This window comes from Arvicola amphibius, chromosome 6 (genome assembly GCF_903992535.2).
Source record: "Arvicola amphibius chromosome 6, mArvAmp1.2, whole genome shotgun sequence".
Lineage (NCBI taxonomy): Eukaryota > Metazoa > Chordata > Mammalia > Rodentia > Cricetidae > Arvicola > Arvicola amphibius.
In genome coordinates, this window is record NC_052052.2 from 48,157,440 (window position 1) to 48,173,860 (window position 16,421).

General features: G+C 45.2%; 1 pseudogene; it reads right to left on the minus strand.

The window, feature by feature from the left end:
- Nucleotides 1-14,780: 14,780 nt before the first annotated feature.
- LOC119817255 lies at nt 14,781-15,969 on the minus strand (annotated as a pseudogene).
- Nucleotides 15,970-16,421: the final 452 nt, after the last annotated feature.

Sequence of the window (16,421 nt, forward strand, 5' to 3'; positions counted from 1 at the left end):
CTGCCTCCTGAGTGCTGGGCTAAACACCACCACCCAGCAGTGTTCTAATTTCTGTCATATAGTTGTCACATCTATTATCGATGCTTTGCACATGGGAAAACTGAGGATTTGTGGAATTCTTATTGACCATAATTGCACATTTTATGGGCTACAGTGTGATACTTTATAGACATATCCAGTGTATAATTATCAAATTAGGATAATTAGAACATACATTACCTGTTTATAATTTTTTTAAAATATATTACATCATTACACCTTCCCTTCCCTCGTTCCAAACCTTGCCATGTGCCCATTTCCCCTTGCTCTTCTTCAAATTCATGTTGTTTCTTTTTTTTAATTGTTGTCATGCACACACACACATATATGTGTGTATATATATATATATATATTCCTAAATATATAAATACAACCTACTCAGACTGCTATTCATTTGGTATTAGATAGCTAGTAGGTGAGCTCTTCCCCAGGGAAGACTATTTCTCCCACTCTCAGCATCTCTTAGTCGTCTGTAGTTCTTTGTCTAGGGTTAAGACCATATGACCTTTCTCCTGTCCAAGTTAGCATCATGTCTGGTGGTGTTATTCTTTTTCTTCCACTTTTTATTTTGTGTGTGTGGAAGGTTTACCCGCATGTATGTCTTTGTACCACATCCATGTGGCACCTCAGGAGAGCAGAAGAGGGTGTCAGATATCTTGGAACTAGAGTTACAGATGATTGACAGTTACCATGTGGGTACTGGGAATTGAAGTTGGGTCCTCTGAAAGAGAAGTCAGTGCTTTTAAACCTTTGGGCCATCTCTCTAATGCCATGTCTATCATGTCTTTGTTGTTAGAATATCCAAAATGTTCTAGCTATCTGAGACATGCAACATGGTATTGTTAACTGTAGTCAACTTCCTGTATGGGATTACTACAAGAGAACCAGCATAGTTCAGTCCTTCATCACAGTGTGTTTGGATACAACACCCAGACTACCATCCATTCCTCTCTCCCCAGACAAACCTTTCGGCTGTGCAAGTGGCTATATTCACGGTTAATCACTATTCATAAACCATTGCATGAACATGCCTGCTTCTTTACCTGGGATTAAGCCATTCTCCTGCTTGCCGTGTCCTCTTCATCCCCCAACTTTCCAACTCTAACCCCTTTTTGATATGATTATCAGGATTCCCAACTGGAGAAATGATGATTTCTCAACATCACTCATGTGACAGCTGGTTTAGGATCACAATAGCTTCCCTGTGGCTACTCTCCTCAAGAGACTACTTCCCTTGGCGACAATGACAGGTATCTCTTAGGGATGCTCATGTGGCACCATGCTTTCTTCACAACCACCCTTTGTGATAAGTTCCATTTTGCTTAAGAACGACCAGAGCAATAGATATTTTTCAAGTTGCTGGAGGTCATAGACGTGACACAGAATAGAAATCAAGCTCAAGTCCATATCTCTATTAAATGCTTTTGCATTATGATGACACAAATACCCATTAGAAACAACTCAATGGTGGGAAGATCTATTTATTTGGGCCCATGGTCTCAGAGAAGTTTAAGATCATCATGGCGGGAATGGTGTTCAGAGAATCTTAGTCCATGGTTGTGGGAGCATGGGATGGAGACAGGCACATGGCTGTGGACCAGAAAGCCAAGAGAGAACTTTGGGGTAAGGACTATAACCTTCAAAGGCCTGCATGAGTGCTCTACTTCTGCCAGGTAGGTCCCACTTCTTGAAGGTTCCAGTGTCTCCCAAAATAGGTCTACCAGCTAGGGAACAAGTCTTTCAAACACAGGCCTGCAAGGAATATTTAATACTAGAACCATACCAATATCTGATTAACCTCAAAACCCAACCTCTTATTTATCATATGTATATGCATATACATACACACACATATATACATATGTACACACATACGTACACACATACATACTTACATACATTCTGTCTACTTCTGATGGATGAAAAAGTCAAACAATGAGACCTAAAGCTGGCCAATGACAACTGTTTACCCCAACAAGCTCAATCCAAGGCATGGCACCTACAGTACAACATATTACTGCTCATATCTGCATCTAAGTTTGTTATTTAACTACTACCCCACAAAAGGCCTCCGCTTCCTTCCAATCTCTGAAGACAATGATTAGGCACCTAGGCTTAGTCAGCTGACAAATGTCTAACAACTAAGGCACCTGTAAAATGGTCAATGAGATATATAGTGGCTTGGGTGCCAGGCACTGGACTGGCGTGGGGACAGTCACCATTTCCTTGGGAAAACCCCACCAACTTTCCTTATGAACAGTGGTTCTCAATGTTCCTTATGCTGTGACCCTTTGATACAGTCCCTCTTGTTGTGGTGACACCTAACCATAACAGTATTTTTGTGAAACTTCATAACTGTAAGTCTGCTACTGATACGAATCATAATGTAAATATCTGTGTTAGATGATGGTCTTAGGCAGCCCCTGTAACACGGTTGTTTGACCCCCATAAGAGTTGAAAACCACTGCTTTAGAAAGTGATTGCGGAGAAAAATGTATAGTTCAATAAAAACAATTTTTTAAAAAAAAAACAAGAAATTGATTGCCGAGGTATTAGAAAGGCCTGTTTTTGTTTCTTTGACTATTTTAAGTCAAGATAGTACTTCTATGAATTCTTTTTGTACAATTAATATCAAGGTTACTCTATGAAAGACTTTGAATGTGGTCAGAGAAAAAAGGCAGGGGCAGCCAGGGACTATTGAAGAAATAAACCCCCAAAACTAGAACACCAACAGAAAACATCCATATACTCCCATTCTTTTCAGCACAGAACCAGCTGTTCAGCAGCAGGTACATGGAGGACAGAAGCAACGTAATAAACATTTTACCCGAAGCTACCGCAACAGGAAAACCTAATGTAAATGGCTTACAAAGCCCACAGGGTAGAAGACCATTGTCCCACAGTAATCTCTTTTGCTCAAGCCTTGTTCAGCGTAGTAGTTTACTTCCTGTTGCCCTTGGATCAAGATGTGGAACTCTCAGCTCCTTCTCCAGCACCATGCCTGCCTGCATGCTACCATGTTTCCTGCCATGGTGATAATGGACTAAACCTCTGAAACTGTAAGCTAACCTCAATTAAATGTTGTCCTTTATAAAACTTGCTGTGGTCATGGTCATGTGTCTCTTCACAGCAATTGAAACCCTAACTAGCCGGGCGGTGGTGGCGCACGCCTTTAATCCCAGCACTCGGGAGGCAGAGGCAGGCGGATCTCTGTGAGTTCGAGGCCAGCCTGGTCTACAAGAGCTAGTTCCAGGACAGGCTCTAAAAAAGCTGCAGAGAAACCCTGTCTCGAAAAACCAAAAAAAAAAAAAAAAAAAAAAAAGAAACCCTAACTAAGACATAAACCAATAGTGATTTGGAATGTATCAGGCTTTTCCTATTCCTCTGCAGATATGGTACTAAGAGAATCCAGAAGTTCAAGCACGCCAGAGGCTGCAGGATGTCATAAAAACTTTGGAGAGAGCCAGCACTGCCTCTGTGAGCTAGAAGCAGCTAACAAGAGCCACATAACACTTATGGGAGTATGGGGATGGATGGGGCATTGGCTTGGGGAGAGCGCACAAGCAGAGAGGCATTCTGCCCAGCTTCAGTCTGCTGCAGAGTGATCCAGAGAACTCTAAGAAAACACTGATGCCAAGGCTCCATTCTTTAATAAACTGGCCTTCAACATTTCAGAAAGATCCCTAGGGGAAGCCAGACTGCGTCCAGTCTGAGAAGCACTGCCCCAATTCATAGCCAGAACTGTCTGAGGGCGTTCTGACCCATTTCTGGAATTGGATTCCTTGGTTCTGGTCACAGCTCTGCCACCCACTGGCTCCACAGCACAGGAGAGGTGAAGACCCTCATGGTGCTCCGTGCTCTTGTAGGGGACTTTAGGGTCAGAACCATCCCGGCTTCCTGGGACAGATAAGTTAAGCTGGAGAAAGCACTCAGCGCCCTTGGTGTGCGAAGCCTGGATGAGCGTTAGCTACTTCTGTGGCATTTAGCTCATGGTGTTTGGAGGATCACAGCTGTCTTTTCAGGCCACAACTAGTAAAGACTTACCCTAAGCTTCAGGGGTCAGCTAACTTTTGGGTCTCTAAGACTCGAGGGCTGGAGAAATTACTTTTCCATCCACATGTGCTTGGCTGGAAAGCCTCAAGGGCCTGTAGGCACTGGTCTTTATTTTATCTAAATTCTGGGGTTTAATTAATTTTTTTATAATTTTTATTTAATTCTTTTATTTTCATTTAATATTTCTATTTAATTATTTAGCTTAAATCCTGGAGTTGCCGTGGGAGCAGGCATTGCCAACTGACAGAACGCATGATGAGCGCATTATGACTGTCTCCAGGAGGCTCTTGGGTAGGATTAAAAGGAAGACACCCACCCGGGTCATTCTATGCCGTCCATACTTCTTGCAGCTAATTTTGAGTTGGGTATCATTGGCTTTCACACACTTAACGTCCACCATAAATCCAGAAGGTAGAGAGTCTGCGTTATCTTTTCAAGTCTTTATCCAGATGTTGCCATTTACCAAGTAAGTAAGAGGTCTTCTTCCAGCTGCAGCTTTCCAAGTCCTAAACGCCCAGCATCCTCTCTCTCAGCTCCCATATGACAAGATCCTGTATGCTCTGACGCCGCTGCTGGCTACAAAATGTTAGCCTTGGAGGCGGTGGCTATGCATCCTGTTTCCAGTGTCCTGCAGCCGTCACGTGCCAGCTTTGTTCTTTTTGCCCACGGACACACTCATTCTTCCCCCCACCTGCCCCAGTTTAGGTACATTTACAAACCAACCACAGGGAGACTCCTGTGAGTCGTGAGGTGACCAGAGGGTGTGCAATCCATATGTGTTGAGGATCTTAGCTCAGTGCTGCCCCGGGGGAGCCAGCATCTCAGGGGAAAATTGTCCGGATCACCTCAGTTTGCTATTCTGATTCCATACCCTCCTTTTCAGTGTGTTCCTAGGAAGCATCTACATTATAAACATCTCTTTATTCAACTTGTAGGTGTTGTTGTCCCCCTGCCTCAGCTCTCTTCCAGTTCTTTGCATCTGAGAATGCATTTTCTCCCTAGTCAAATAAGATGTTGTCATTTTCCCCTATCTGTCTAAGAGGCCGTCTCACAAAACAACAGAAAAAGAACTTCTCTGAGCCCCCGAGCAGAAGCCATTTGCCTCTGGGATGGCAGTGCCAGCCTGGAGGGTGCTTCATTCTCTGGATTCCTAGCTAGGCACTCCTAGAATCCCAGCTGAAATGTGAGTGGCCGGGGTGGGAGTGGGGAGCTGCCAAAGTGGCCGGGTTAGCTGAGTCACTCTCCTAGCAAGATTTTACTACCAGGAAAAAAGGAAAATCAATATTCCTTTGTCTAGGTGGGGAAAGTGCTAAAGCTATGTAGGTCATTAAAGAGCAATGGCTACAAATAAAAACCAATATCTCCCATCATTAGCAGTAAAGTTGCTGTTGAGTTTTATATCTCTCATCGGGAGATGCTCGTAAATTTTCAGATACAGGAAACATGGAGAGTGAGGCTCCTCCCCAGTCCTAAATGCAGAAAATGGAGAATGTCCCAACTGGAAGTTACAGTCAAATTTCTAACAGCATGTTTTGTCATTACGTTACGAGGAAATGATTCTCTGACTAACAACAGATAATGCCGGCAATGACTCTAGCGATGAACCGTTATCCCGAGTGGATTATTTGGACGGGCACATCACTGACTTAGGATAACCGGAATCCGATTTATTACATAAGAAATAGCTGAGTGGATGAGCATGCCAACCTCTTTCTGATTTTCCCTTCTCTCTTTTCTTTTTTTGAATGTTGACTGAGCAGTTTGTGATGACTAGGCTCCAGAAACACGTGAGAGTCAGGGCAATATCGTTCCTTAGCTTGAAATCTTCATGGGGCTGGCTCTTGCTTTCAGGGTGAGTTAAATATCACCAGCCCCTCCCTGCCATCTTATGGAGCTGTGTCTCTCTCCACCCCCCTAATCTCCCTCATCCAGGTCACCTAATTCCACGTCTCCTACACATCTCAAACCCCCCTTCCCTCAGATCCATGGTGTCTCCGACACTCAACCTCCTTCCAACCCCACAGTCTGAAAATGCACCAGCCCCACCCTGTTCAACCTTAAGGCTGCAGACTGAGGTAGGGAGAAGCCTTCACTGGCCCCAGCAACATGGCTTGGGTTGTCTCGTGAGGTGCTTTAGGGACATTCGTCACACTTCAGTCAGTCACCTGTGCAGTTATTGTAAGCAATTCTCCTTTGAGTCCTAAAGTCAATAACAGCTGGGGCTGGTCCAAGGCTCACCCACAGAATTCAACACCACCCTTAGTGCAGGGCAGGGAAGGGTTCAGCGCGGGCAGATGAAAGGGACTCAAAGTCATGCCAGAGAAACCTCCTCCAGTTCCATCACTTTGCTTCCAACTCATCCTATAAAGGAGGAAGTGACAATCACATACACACATGTGAATTTCTTTATTTTTCCAAACAAGTTTTCTTTGTTTGTTGGCTTTGGAGTACAGATTTTCCCAGCCACATTGAGGTCAAGTAACTCAATGTAGGATTGTGAAAAATTTGGCAACAGTAAAAGGTATCTGAACAGGTAGCAGCCAAAAAAATTAATTCAAAATTAAACACTTAAAAGAATCTAAGGTGCTGTAGCAGTTATTGCTTATGTTGTTTTGCACATCAGGACAGCTGTAGTTCTCAACGCAACACATGCATCTTGCCTGTGCACACCACCACCGCACACCAACAAGAGCTGCCTGGAATCGCGACACAGTTGGAGGCCACTGCATGCTGCGTTCTGCAGGAATTCTACTGTACATGCAGAGTGGTCTGTCCTCAGAGAGACGCTGGTTGAGTCACAGAAAAGACTGAGTATTTCCACAGTGTCATCTCTTAGCCTGTAAATATCACCTTAGTGAGATTTTGAATCATGTTAAAATGTTTGATTTTAAATATTGCTGCTTGAGTTACTGACTTGAGTTTTGTTTTTAAAGTCATACTGGATGATAGTGGCATGCATGCCTTTAATCCCAGCACTCGGGAGGCAAAGGTAGGCATATCTCTGTGAGTTCAAGACCAGCCTGGTCTACAAAGCTAGTTCCAGGACAGGCACCAAAGCTACAGAGAAACCCTGTCTCAAAAAACAAAATAAAGCTATTAAATTTGGGGTTAAGATTAGGGCAGAATTTTAAACAACTTCTAAAATGACCTAAACACACCTCTGCTATTTTAGGATACTTATGTATGCAAAGTGGTATTCTCAACTTGGATGACTCTCAGATAAAAAAATTGAACAACGAGGGAAATATTGAAGATGGTCCATGTTTTAAAGTATCATATACTCATGACAGATTGAACCTCTTTATATAAAAATAAACATTGGTATGTAACTTTGATTTTCTCTTTAATAAATGATAAAATTGTACGTATACCAAGTATTGTTTTAAATATATTTTTATTATTGGTAAAAGTTTGACTTGCATATTGATTTTATATATATCTAAACACTCGGGGTTGCTATGAAAATTTCTGGGTGAAAAGTGGTTGTGACTGGAAGAAGTTTAAAATGCCCTGTTTGAGAGCAGTTTTAGGTTCAGAACATAACTGAGTGAAAAGTAGAGATTTCAACGTGTTCCTTGTATACACACACACACACACACACACAGAGAGAGAGAGAGAGAGAGAGAGAGAGAGAGAGAGAGAGAGAGAGAGAGTCCCCTATCCATATCTTCTCCACCAGATGTGTATATTAGGGCTTGTTTTTGTGCTATGCATTTGTAGGTTCTGATAAATGCAATGCCATGTATCTGCTATTATATCGTACAGGACATTGCTGCTGCCCCAATCCTCCAATCCCCTAGCCTATCTTCTTCCCCCCCCCCCCACACCTCTGGAAAGTGTTTATCTGCACGATCTTGCCTTTCCCCCAGTGCTCTGATTGGGCACTCAGTCTTTGCAGTCTGCTTCTCTCGTTTGTCATGTGCAGTCTCAGCTCCTGCATGTCTTTTCATCCTTTCCTGGCTTTGTAGAGGAGAAAAATGGACAGCATCCCCTGACTAAAGACATGGACAGATGCTAGCTGACATTCTGTACTGGAAGCCAAGTTAACAGGAGAAAAACCTAACTCATTTCTTAATCAATTAATACATGGTATTATTATTATTATTTTTAGGAGTGGAGTCCCAGAGACCCGGAGAGACTGGGTGTTTTCTGGTTGGGTTTGGTGAGGAATGGGAGGTCATGCAGACGTACAGAAAGAGAAATGATCTAAGGATGCTAAACTAAGGACACTTAAAGAGGACTGTGTGTTCAGATTCCTCTCGGCCTCCCTGGGTAACAACCCCCTCAAGGGGCTTCAGGCGAGCAGAGAGGACCAAGGGCCAGGGATACCTGTCTGCTTCTGGCATTCTTTATTTCTTTCAGCTTGAAATGATCTCTAGGGCAAGCAAGGTACCATATTTTGGAGTATTGCATTCTGAACCTTGACAGCATGCAAGCTCACGTCTTTTTATGTCCCATCGTCTGGGTTTCCACCACTGACCTGTCCATTCCAGATTCTGACCAGAAGGGACACCCGTGCAAGTTTCAATCACATTCATGTAGGTGCCAAGGAAACCGGCTGCAGGGTCCTGGGTGAAGCGGATGCTTACTCTTCCACGATGCAGCCCAAGTGTCTTTCAAAGTGGCATTCCTACCGGCAGTGAGGGGGAGCTCTTGGGTTCCCATTCTTCGTGGGGCTGTTCTTTGGATTTTGGTTTTTCCAGCCCATGTAAGACACCGCCTTGCTGCTGCAGAGTCTTGCCAGAAGCTTTGGCACATGCTCACCTGCCTCACCTGCCATCTGGGCATCTTAGGCAAGCTGTCTGTTCAGCTTTTGGGCCTGTTCCAAAACTGAGTTGCTCATCTTCTTGTTGTGTTGTAAGCGTACTGAGTCTGTTTTATAAACAGCCTTGATCAGATGTCTTTTGCAAACGCCTCCTGTCCTCATGACTTGCCAGGTTCCCCATGACCCCGAGACCATTTCTTACCTCTCTTAGTTTTTAGACCAGAATCCCAGAAAGGCCTCAGAGCCTTCTTCTATGTTTTCTGTCTGAGTTCACTTTCACAAGTTGTTAATCCACGGGAAACTTTGTCTTTTTACATCCAGAGGTCCAAACCAGAGGGTCTTATTCTGTGCCAGCTGCACCTAAAGACAAGCTCCCCCCAATCCTGATACTGTGTATCATAAGCAGCTCTCCTGCAGCTTACAACATTTAAACTAAATTGCAGCTTCAGTTTTACCTTAGCGATGAAATTAAGTTATAGAACCATGAGATAAAACCTGCTAAAGGACCTTAAAAGATTCTACACATGCTGCCCCTTTACAATTGGTTAGGAAAATACGGTGACTGTTTAGACACCAGGACATGCTGCCTAAGGACTTCAGCAGCTGGTGACCAGTCTCCACAGAGAATCTGTTGCGAGTACCCAGCAGGTTGTGGCTTTGGAAGTGTTTACCTCCAAGTGCGGAACCCATCATGGTTTTAAGAAGTTTTATCTGTGTATATTAATTATATGCAATAATAAATCTCATTATGACATTTTCAAACACACACACACACAAACACACACTCTCTCTCTCACACATACATACATACGTATATAATGAATTGTGATCATATCTATCTCCTTGGTCCTCTCTTACTATATTGACCCTCTTCCTTGTCCCAGCTAGTCCCCTCTGTACTTTAGCGTTTCATGTCGGTGACTCAGTGACTATACTAGGATTGCTTACAAGAGCATGGTTGAGGGGTTATGCCCACAGTGCTGAGGATGTGCCCCCCAAGACTCTGTTAACTGCCTAGAGGCTTTCGGAGAAGAGTGGGCCCTTGTGCCCTGTTTGAATTCTACCCCAACAGCCTGCACCTCCATCTTGGGGTCCTTTTATTGTTGCGTATTTTCAAATATTGACCCACAGGTTAGATTCTCATGTGCACTGTTTCAATGTAAGATATAAGGGGAGGAGTGTTTTCTGTGATCATAGCCATCCGTACATCTGTTTCCTCTTCTGTGCAGTGAGAAATTCCTAGTTCACACCTCAGGGCTTTGCGAGGTGAGTGGGATAACGCGGGCATGGAGCGTTAGTCCCGACAAGTAGTGATGTTTCTAAAGGAGAAGGCCAACGATGACAAGAACCGACTCCTGAGTCTGCCATTTCCATGGTGCGTCGGTCCCCAGCTGCGTGAATTCAGGGTCCTCCGTGAGGCTGGAGCTGCAGCAGGTTCTGGGCTGAGTCAGCCTTGAGTGGTACCAACGTGGCCTAGGGATGCTTTGCTAGGTGAACTACCTTCACAAAGGAACTTCTCAGACTAGCAACACAGATGATCGGTGCATGATTTGGGATGAGCAGAACTGAGAACCCAATGTTAGAAATAGGTTGGAGAGTCTGGGCATAGAGTTTCAGCGTTCCTGTGACTCTTTCTTGTTAGGTTTTTGTTTTGTTTGTTTGTTTTTTGTTTCCGTTTTGGCTAATTACAATGGTAACAGATGCTCAATGAAACACAACACAGGGGAAAAAAACCGAACACACTTCAAAATGTCACTATCCAGACATAAATGTGATTTCACGGCGGATGTGAACATGTAGCCAGAGGGGTGCCCGGGGGGAGGTAGAGAGCACCCCTTTTTAGTTCTTTGACTCACCAATGAACTTGCATTTTCATTACGTGTACAGGGAGGTTCTGAATGGGAGGCCTTGATCTCCAGGCGAGAGAGACCTGGCTTCTGACGGAAAAGGACTGTGTGATTCAGTGTGAGCAGATTCAATAAAAAAGGAATTCTCCTTGGGGCTTGGGGTTGTAGGAGGACAGAACAGGACAACGGTATGCTTTTTGTTGTCAAATGCAGATGAGTTCTTCGGTGTCCACGAGGAACTGCTAGTGGGACATGCTTCAGAAGTCCAGCAAGGCTCCACTGCTCCTACGTGGGTTGTGTTCACCAGGCTTCTTTTTCTTTATTATTGCTGATTTCTTTATTATCTGTCCACTCCGCAAACCTATAAGACACACTTTCTCTCTTCAAAAGGGTGAAACTTCTGGAGGAAACAACTTCGAGGCAGATGAAGCAGACATGTCCTAAAGACTGCACTGTGGTCCTAAAGATCTGGGTGGAGAAGCAAATGGAAGGGGCAGCGAGGCAGCTGTCCATGGGGGGATTAGGGCCCAGGACAGAGATTCTTCAAGGTAATTAGTACACCAGGAGGCTTGTGGGCGGGGCTACAGGGTGTTCCCGACTGTAAGCTTGTGAGAGCCAAAGATGTGCTTTTTCGGTTGTCACCACTGAAGTGGCAGCCCCGCCACGTGTCTCCTCCAGCCCTCAGATCTTTGGTGTTGGTGCATGGGGAGCGGGCGTCATCTGAGGCTTGGTGCATGCAAATGATATGCCAGAGGTCACACCGTGAGGTCAAACTAGTCTTTGCCGTCATCAAAGCTTGTGCCCTTAGGGATCACGGCTCACGATTCCATCGGACAGCTGGGACAGCTGGAGGGGGAAGGGGCTGAGAGGAGTTTGAGCCACATCCCAGGCTTCTGGAATTTCTCACGAAGGAGCTGGTGCTTGGCTATGTGGCCACCTGGACACCGTGATGGAGTTTTGAAGAGGGAGACCCAACAACTCCAATGTTTTAGCCCCAGAGTCCAGCTGAGCTGTGTATTTCTCTGTCTGGATTTTTCTTTTGATTGTGATAGCTGTAGTTTTTGCCAGCTACATACTACGTGGAGAGAGAGAGAGAGAGAGAGAGAGAGAGAGAGAGAGAGAGAGAGAGAGAGAGAGAGAGAGAGAGAGAGAGAGAGAGAGAGAGTGTTTCTGGGGATTTGGAGGCCAAGGGAGAGAGAAAACACTGACATTCGAATCGAAACTAAAAACGGTAAGAACACTGTAGCGACTGTGGCAAGAGGCAGCATCGGCTCCGTGGAGCTCCTGGAAGATGCACAGACCCCAAATTGCTCCAGCACGCGCTTAAGCCCACAAACCCAAACCCAGAGAGAGTCCCGGCGAACAACTGAGCCATCCATTTAGCATAACTTATTTTAAGTCCTGGCTCGGAGCCAGGACAGTACCTCTGAACCCGCAATGTGTACTCACAGAACAGCACAACCGCTCTGCATCCGGGATAACAAAGCAACTGTTAATGGAGTAATTAAGAGCCTTGGGGGTGATTTATACCTTTTGTTACTGTTCCACTCGAAGTTACCAAAGACAACAATTATTAGTAACACAGGTGATCCTTAACCCACACAGGAAAGGCTGGGAAATCAGCGGCAGCTCCTGCTTCCCCAGTCTGGAGCAGGCAGCGCCACGGGGATCTACCCATCAAGAGCGTGGGGACACTGTGTGCACCCAGTTGGCTCTGTCTGGGAACTGAGGAGTTCTTCAGCCTCTTCCGTGAAGATGAAACACTAACAAGAAAGGCCCTGGGAGAAGAAAAGGATGGCTGCCCTCGAGATGGTTTTCCTCAGAAACCCTTGATCGTACTGGCTACATTTGAGAATGGCGATTTGAAAACCGGTTTCCACCGGTATTAGGAAATTATTCTGGAGATCAGCCTTCTGTATGTCACCATCTAAAGGCGACTGACAAAGATCAACCCAAGACCCTAGCTGCATCCTAAAAGGTCAAACGCAGCCCAGGAAGGACAGGTGAGGCTGGGAGGAGCTCTGCAGCTGTGTGTGGAAGAAGGGCTCAGAGCATGAGCACCAGGCTAGCCCCCTTCTGATGCCCCATCCAGGCCCTATACTCCTGGCTCTGGGCTGCCTGTAAAACTGCTCTCCCTGGTTGAGACAGCAGCTCCTTGCTGACTGCCCACCGCAGTGATCCTACTGGGTTCTGCTCCAGCTGGGTGGATACTGTCCCCAGATCACAGGTTTTATTTCTGAGAGGGAAAGTTGTCATACTAAATAACCCATGCGTTTAAAGGCTTTTAGTGTGTTCACAGAGTTGCGTGAGCATCATCTAACCATCATCACCTAGGTCCAGAATGTTTCATTACCCTCAGATAGACACCCTATCCCTGGGGATTTGACTTGTCCAGCAGCCTCGTTCACTTACCATGCTGTTGCAAGGCTAATTCATTTGTAGCATGCAGTAATCCTTTATATACCCTAAGTAACATTCTATTGGATGGATGCAACATATTTCAATATTCACACACATGTTTTGTGTGAACATATGGTTTTCGTTCTGTTGGGTATTTACCTAGAATAGTTGAGTCACACAATGCCACTCTGAGTCTGAGTAAATTTCAAAGAATCATCAGGCTGGTTTTTACAGCATCTCTGGTTATGTGTTTTACTTATATTTCCCTACTGGTAACTATCGGCACTGAGCAAATTTTTATGCTTAGGGCCCTGTCCATGTGAGTCACCACTGAGCTGTAACCCCAGCCCCTGCCCATGTTTTAATAGGGTTACCTGTCTTCTGTTGGCCATGCTTTGGAATTCTTTATATAGTCTGAATACTGGATCTTATCAGATATATAATTCACAACACTTTTCTCCCCTTCTGAGTTGTCTGTTCACTTAACAATGTCCTTTGACACACAAAGATCTTTCGATTTGACAAACTCTAATGATTTACTTATTTCTTCTGCAGCTGCTGGTGCTTGTAACATTAAGTTGGGGGCATCACCCCAGCCCCTGGCAGTTGTCCTTGGGGGCACCAATGGAGCAGAAAGCTCCATCTCAGGCCCCCTCCTCCTGGGAGTTGCCTTGGGCTGGACTTCACCTCTGGAAAAGCCCCACCAAATGCTGACCCCTCCTCAGGGAGTGTCAGGACCACTCCCACAGGCTATTTAGACTCACTCTGGAAAAGGGAACATGTAGTTTCATGGCTTAGGGTTTTGCATGTGCTCTCCCTCTATGTCCCCCCCCCCCACCTCCTGCCATGCTTCCGGCCAGCCAAGAGCATGGCATTTATTAAACATGGGCATTTTTGTTGTGGTCTAATTGGAGTTATTTTGCATCAGCAGAGAGGCTCCTCTTGGGATTATTTCTGACAGTGCTGTGTTAAGCAGCTGTAGCCTCAGTGACACTTGGATCTGATTCTGAGAGTGAAATTATTTTTACTCTTCCATTTTGGTATTTTTTTGTTTTGATTAATTCTTCATATAAAATAAGAAAAGGCCAAATTCATTCTTTTGAATTTGGATACCCACTTTCCTCAGCATTATTTATTCAAATGGCTATTATTTCTCCACCGACTCCCCCCAACACTCTTGTCAAGTGTCCCTGGACCAGAGTGTATGGGGCTACCTTGAATCTCTCAGCTACACTCAATGGATACAGGTGTCTAACCTAGGCTGAAATCATACTTTTGTCTCATGCTCTCAGTTCTTGTGTCAATGCTGTTTCCTCTCTTGTGACTTTTATGCCACATTAACAGCACTGAGTTTGGAGTGAGGGGTCTCTACTTAGCCACCAATATGAATGGCCTTGATCAGATTCCCTTTCCCTCAATGACAAAAAAATTAGAAAATACAGGATAACATAAAGGATACATTTTTTCAGCTTTTAAGAACTTTATTTTCCTCCCACCCCTTTCTGTCTTTGCTCAGGGGTCTGCAAAGCAGCTCAGGACCACCCAGTAGTGACTCCAAATCACTTAGTGGCCTGCACTGTGGGAGCTGCTGACTAATCCTCAGTGGCTGGCTGGGTACTCCAGTCTTTAGTATGGAACTGCTGGATGGGTACCGAGGGCACCTGCACACCCTCATATCAGTCTGCCCCCTCTGACCGAGCAGAGGTGACCTCAGGAGCTGGTGCCAGTCATTCGCCCTGAAATTCTTACTTGGTCACAGCCTTCTCAGCAGCATCTTGGTCCTCCTCAGTCTCCTCTGGGTCTCTGTAGAAGTCAAGATCAGACATAACCTCCCATGGGTGCTGATGCATAGTGCCATGCATGCTGAGTACTTCCAGGGCCAGCATCCACCACATCAGAGCCACTGAGTGAGATCCGTAATTATAGAATGGGATGGTAATGTCCACGTAGCGCAGAGGAGAGTATGTGTTACACAGAGCAATGGTGGGCTGGTTGACATAAGATGTCTCTGTGAGGGGCTGGTGGTTAGCCTAAGTAGGCTTTCTTGGACCACAGGTCCCCAGATCATGACATGGAGACTTCTTATTAGTTTATGCTCATTCTAGCTAATTCTTAAAACTTAATTGAACCCATTTCTCTTCATCTATGTTTTGCCTCCGGGCTTTTTACCTTTCTTTCCTTCTGTGTGTCCTACTTTCCTGCTTTCTCCATGTCTGTCTGTCTGGTGGCTGCCTGGCTAGCCCCAGCATCTCCCTCTCTTTCTCCCCCATTCTCTCTTGAACTTTGCTTCTTCCTCCTACTTATCCTCTCTGTTTGCCAGCCCCACATATCCCTCTATTGCCTAGCTATTGGCCATTTAGCTTTTTATTAAACCAATCAGTTGCCTTAAGAAGGCAAGGAGAAACAAATGTAACACATCTTCACATAGTTAGAATAATATTCCACAACATAAATATAACACATCTTTACATAGTTAAAGTCATATTCCATAGCATCAGCCCTGGGATCAGTCACCACTGGAAGCGGTGACTTCCTGAAGGCTGCTTGGATCTGGCTAGTGAAGGTCCCAGGCATGAAGTGGGCCGTGACTGGAGTGGCTCCAAGGACAGCAGCAAACATCAACACTGCTTGCTGACCATTGCTCCTGGAGAAGATGACGTCAGCGGGGTTCTCAATGGCAGTGGTAGCATAGCTGCGAGCCACAGTTTCTCCAAGCCTTCTTCAGATCTGCCACTCCATCTGAAAGTCAAGGTTGGTGCCACCTAAGCAGGTCCCTGCCACAAGGAATTCGAGGACATCCTCCTCCTTCATCTGCAAGACATCAAGGGCTCCAGACACTGTATAAGTTTCCCTTTGAGTTGCCATGGGAATCAAGAACAACGCCGTATTGACCCATCCCTGAGCAGCACAGAAAGCAGGACATAACTTTCAAATGTACTCTAACCTCACCACTTTGAGCCAACCACACCTCCAATAGATAATTATTATTTCTTGGGTCAAAGGGTACAGGAAGTTCAAGCCTTTGATAAATATGGCCAAACTTACCTTCAGAAAGATGGTGCCGCCTTGTGGAGCACTGGCAGTTTAGAGACCATGGAAAGAAACAGCCACTGGGAAACACTTGGTGCCCTGCTTTAGAGGTGGCTCGCTTTGCACTGCTTTCCAGGACACATATTTCAGCGGAGGCAGTGGTCCAGGGCTGATGGACAGAGCCACTTCAACACATCTGTAGGCCCTGAATGTTCTCTCTCCTGAAGGTCCCGCCCACAGCACACCACACTTTGTAATGCATTCACATCCAATCATATATCTTTCCA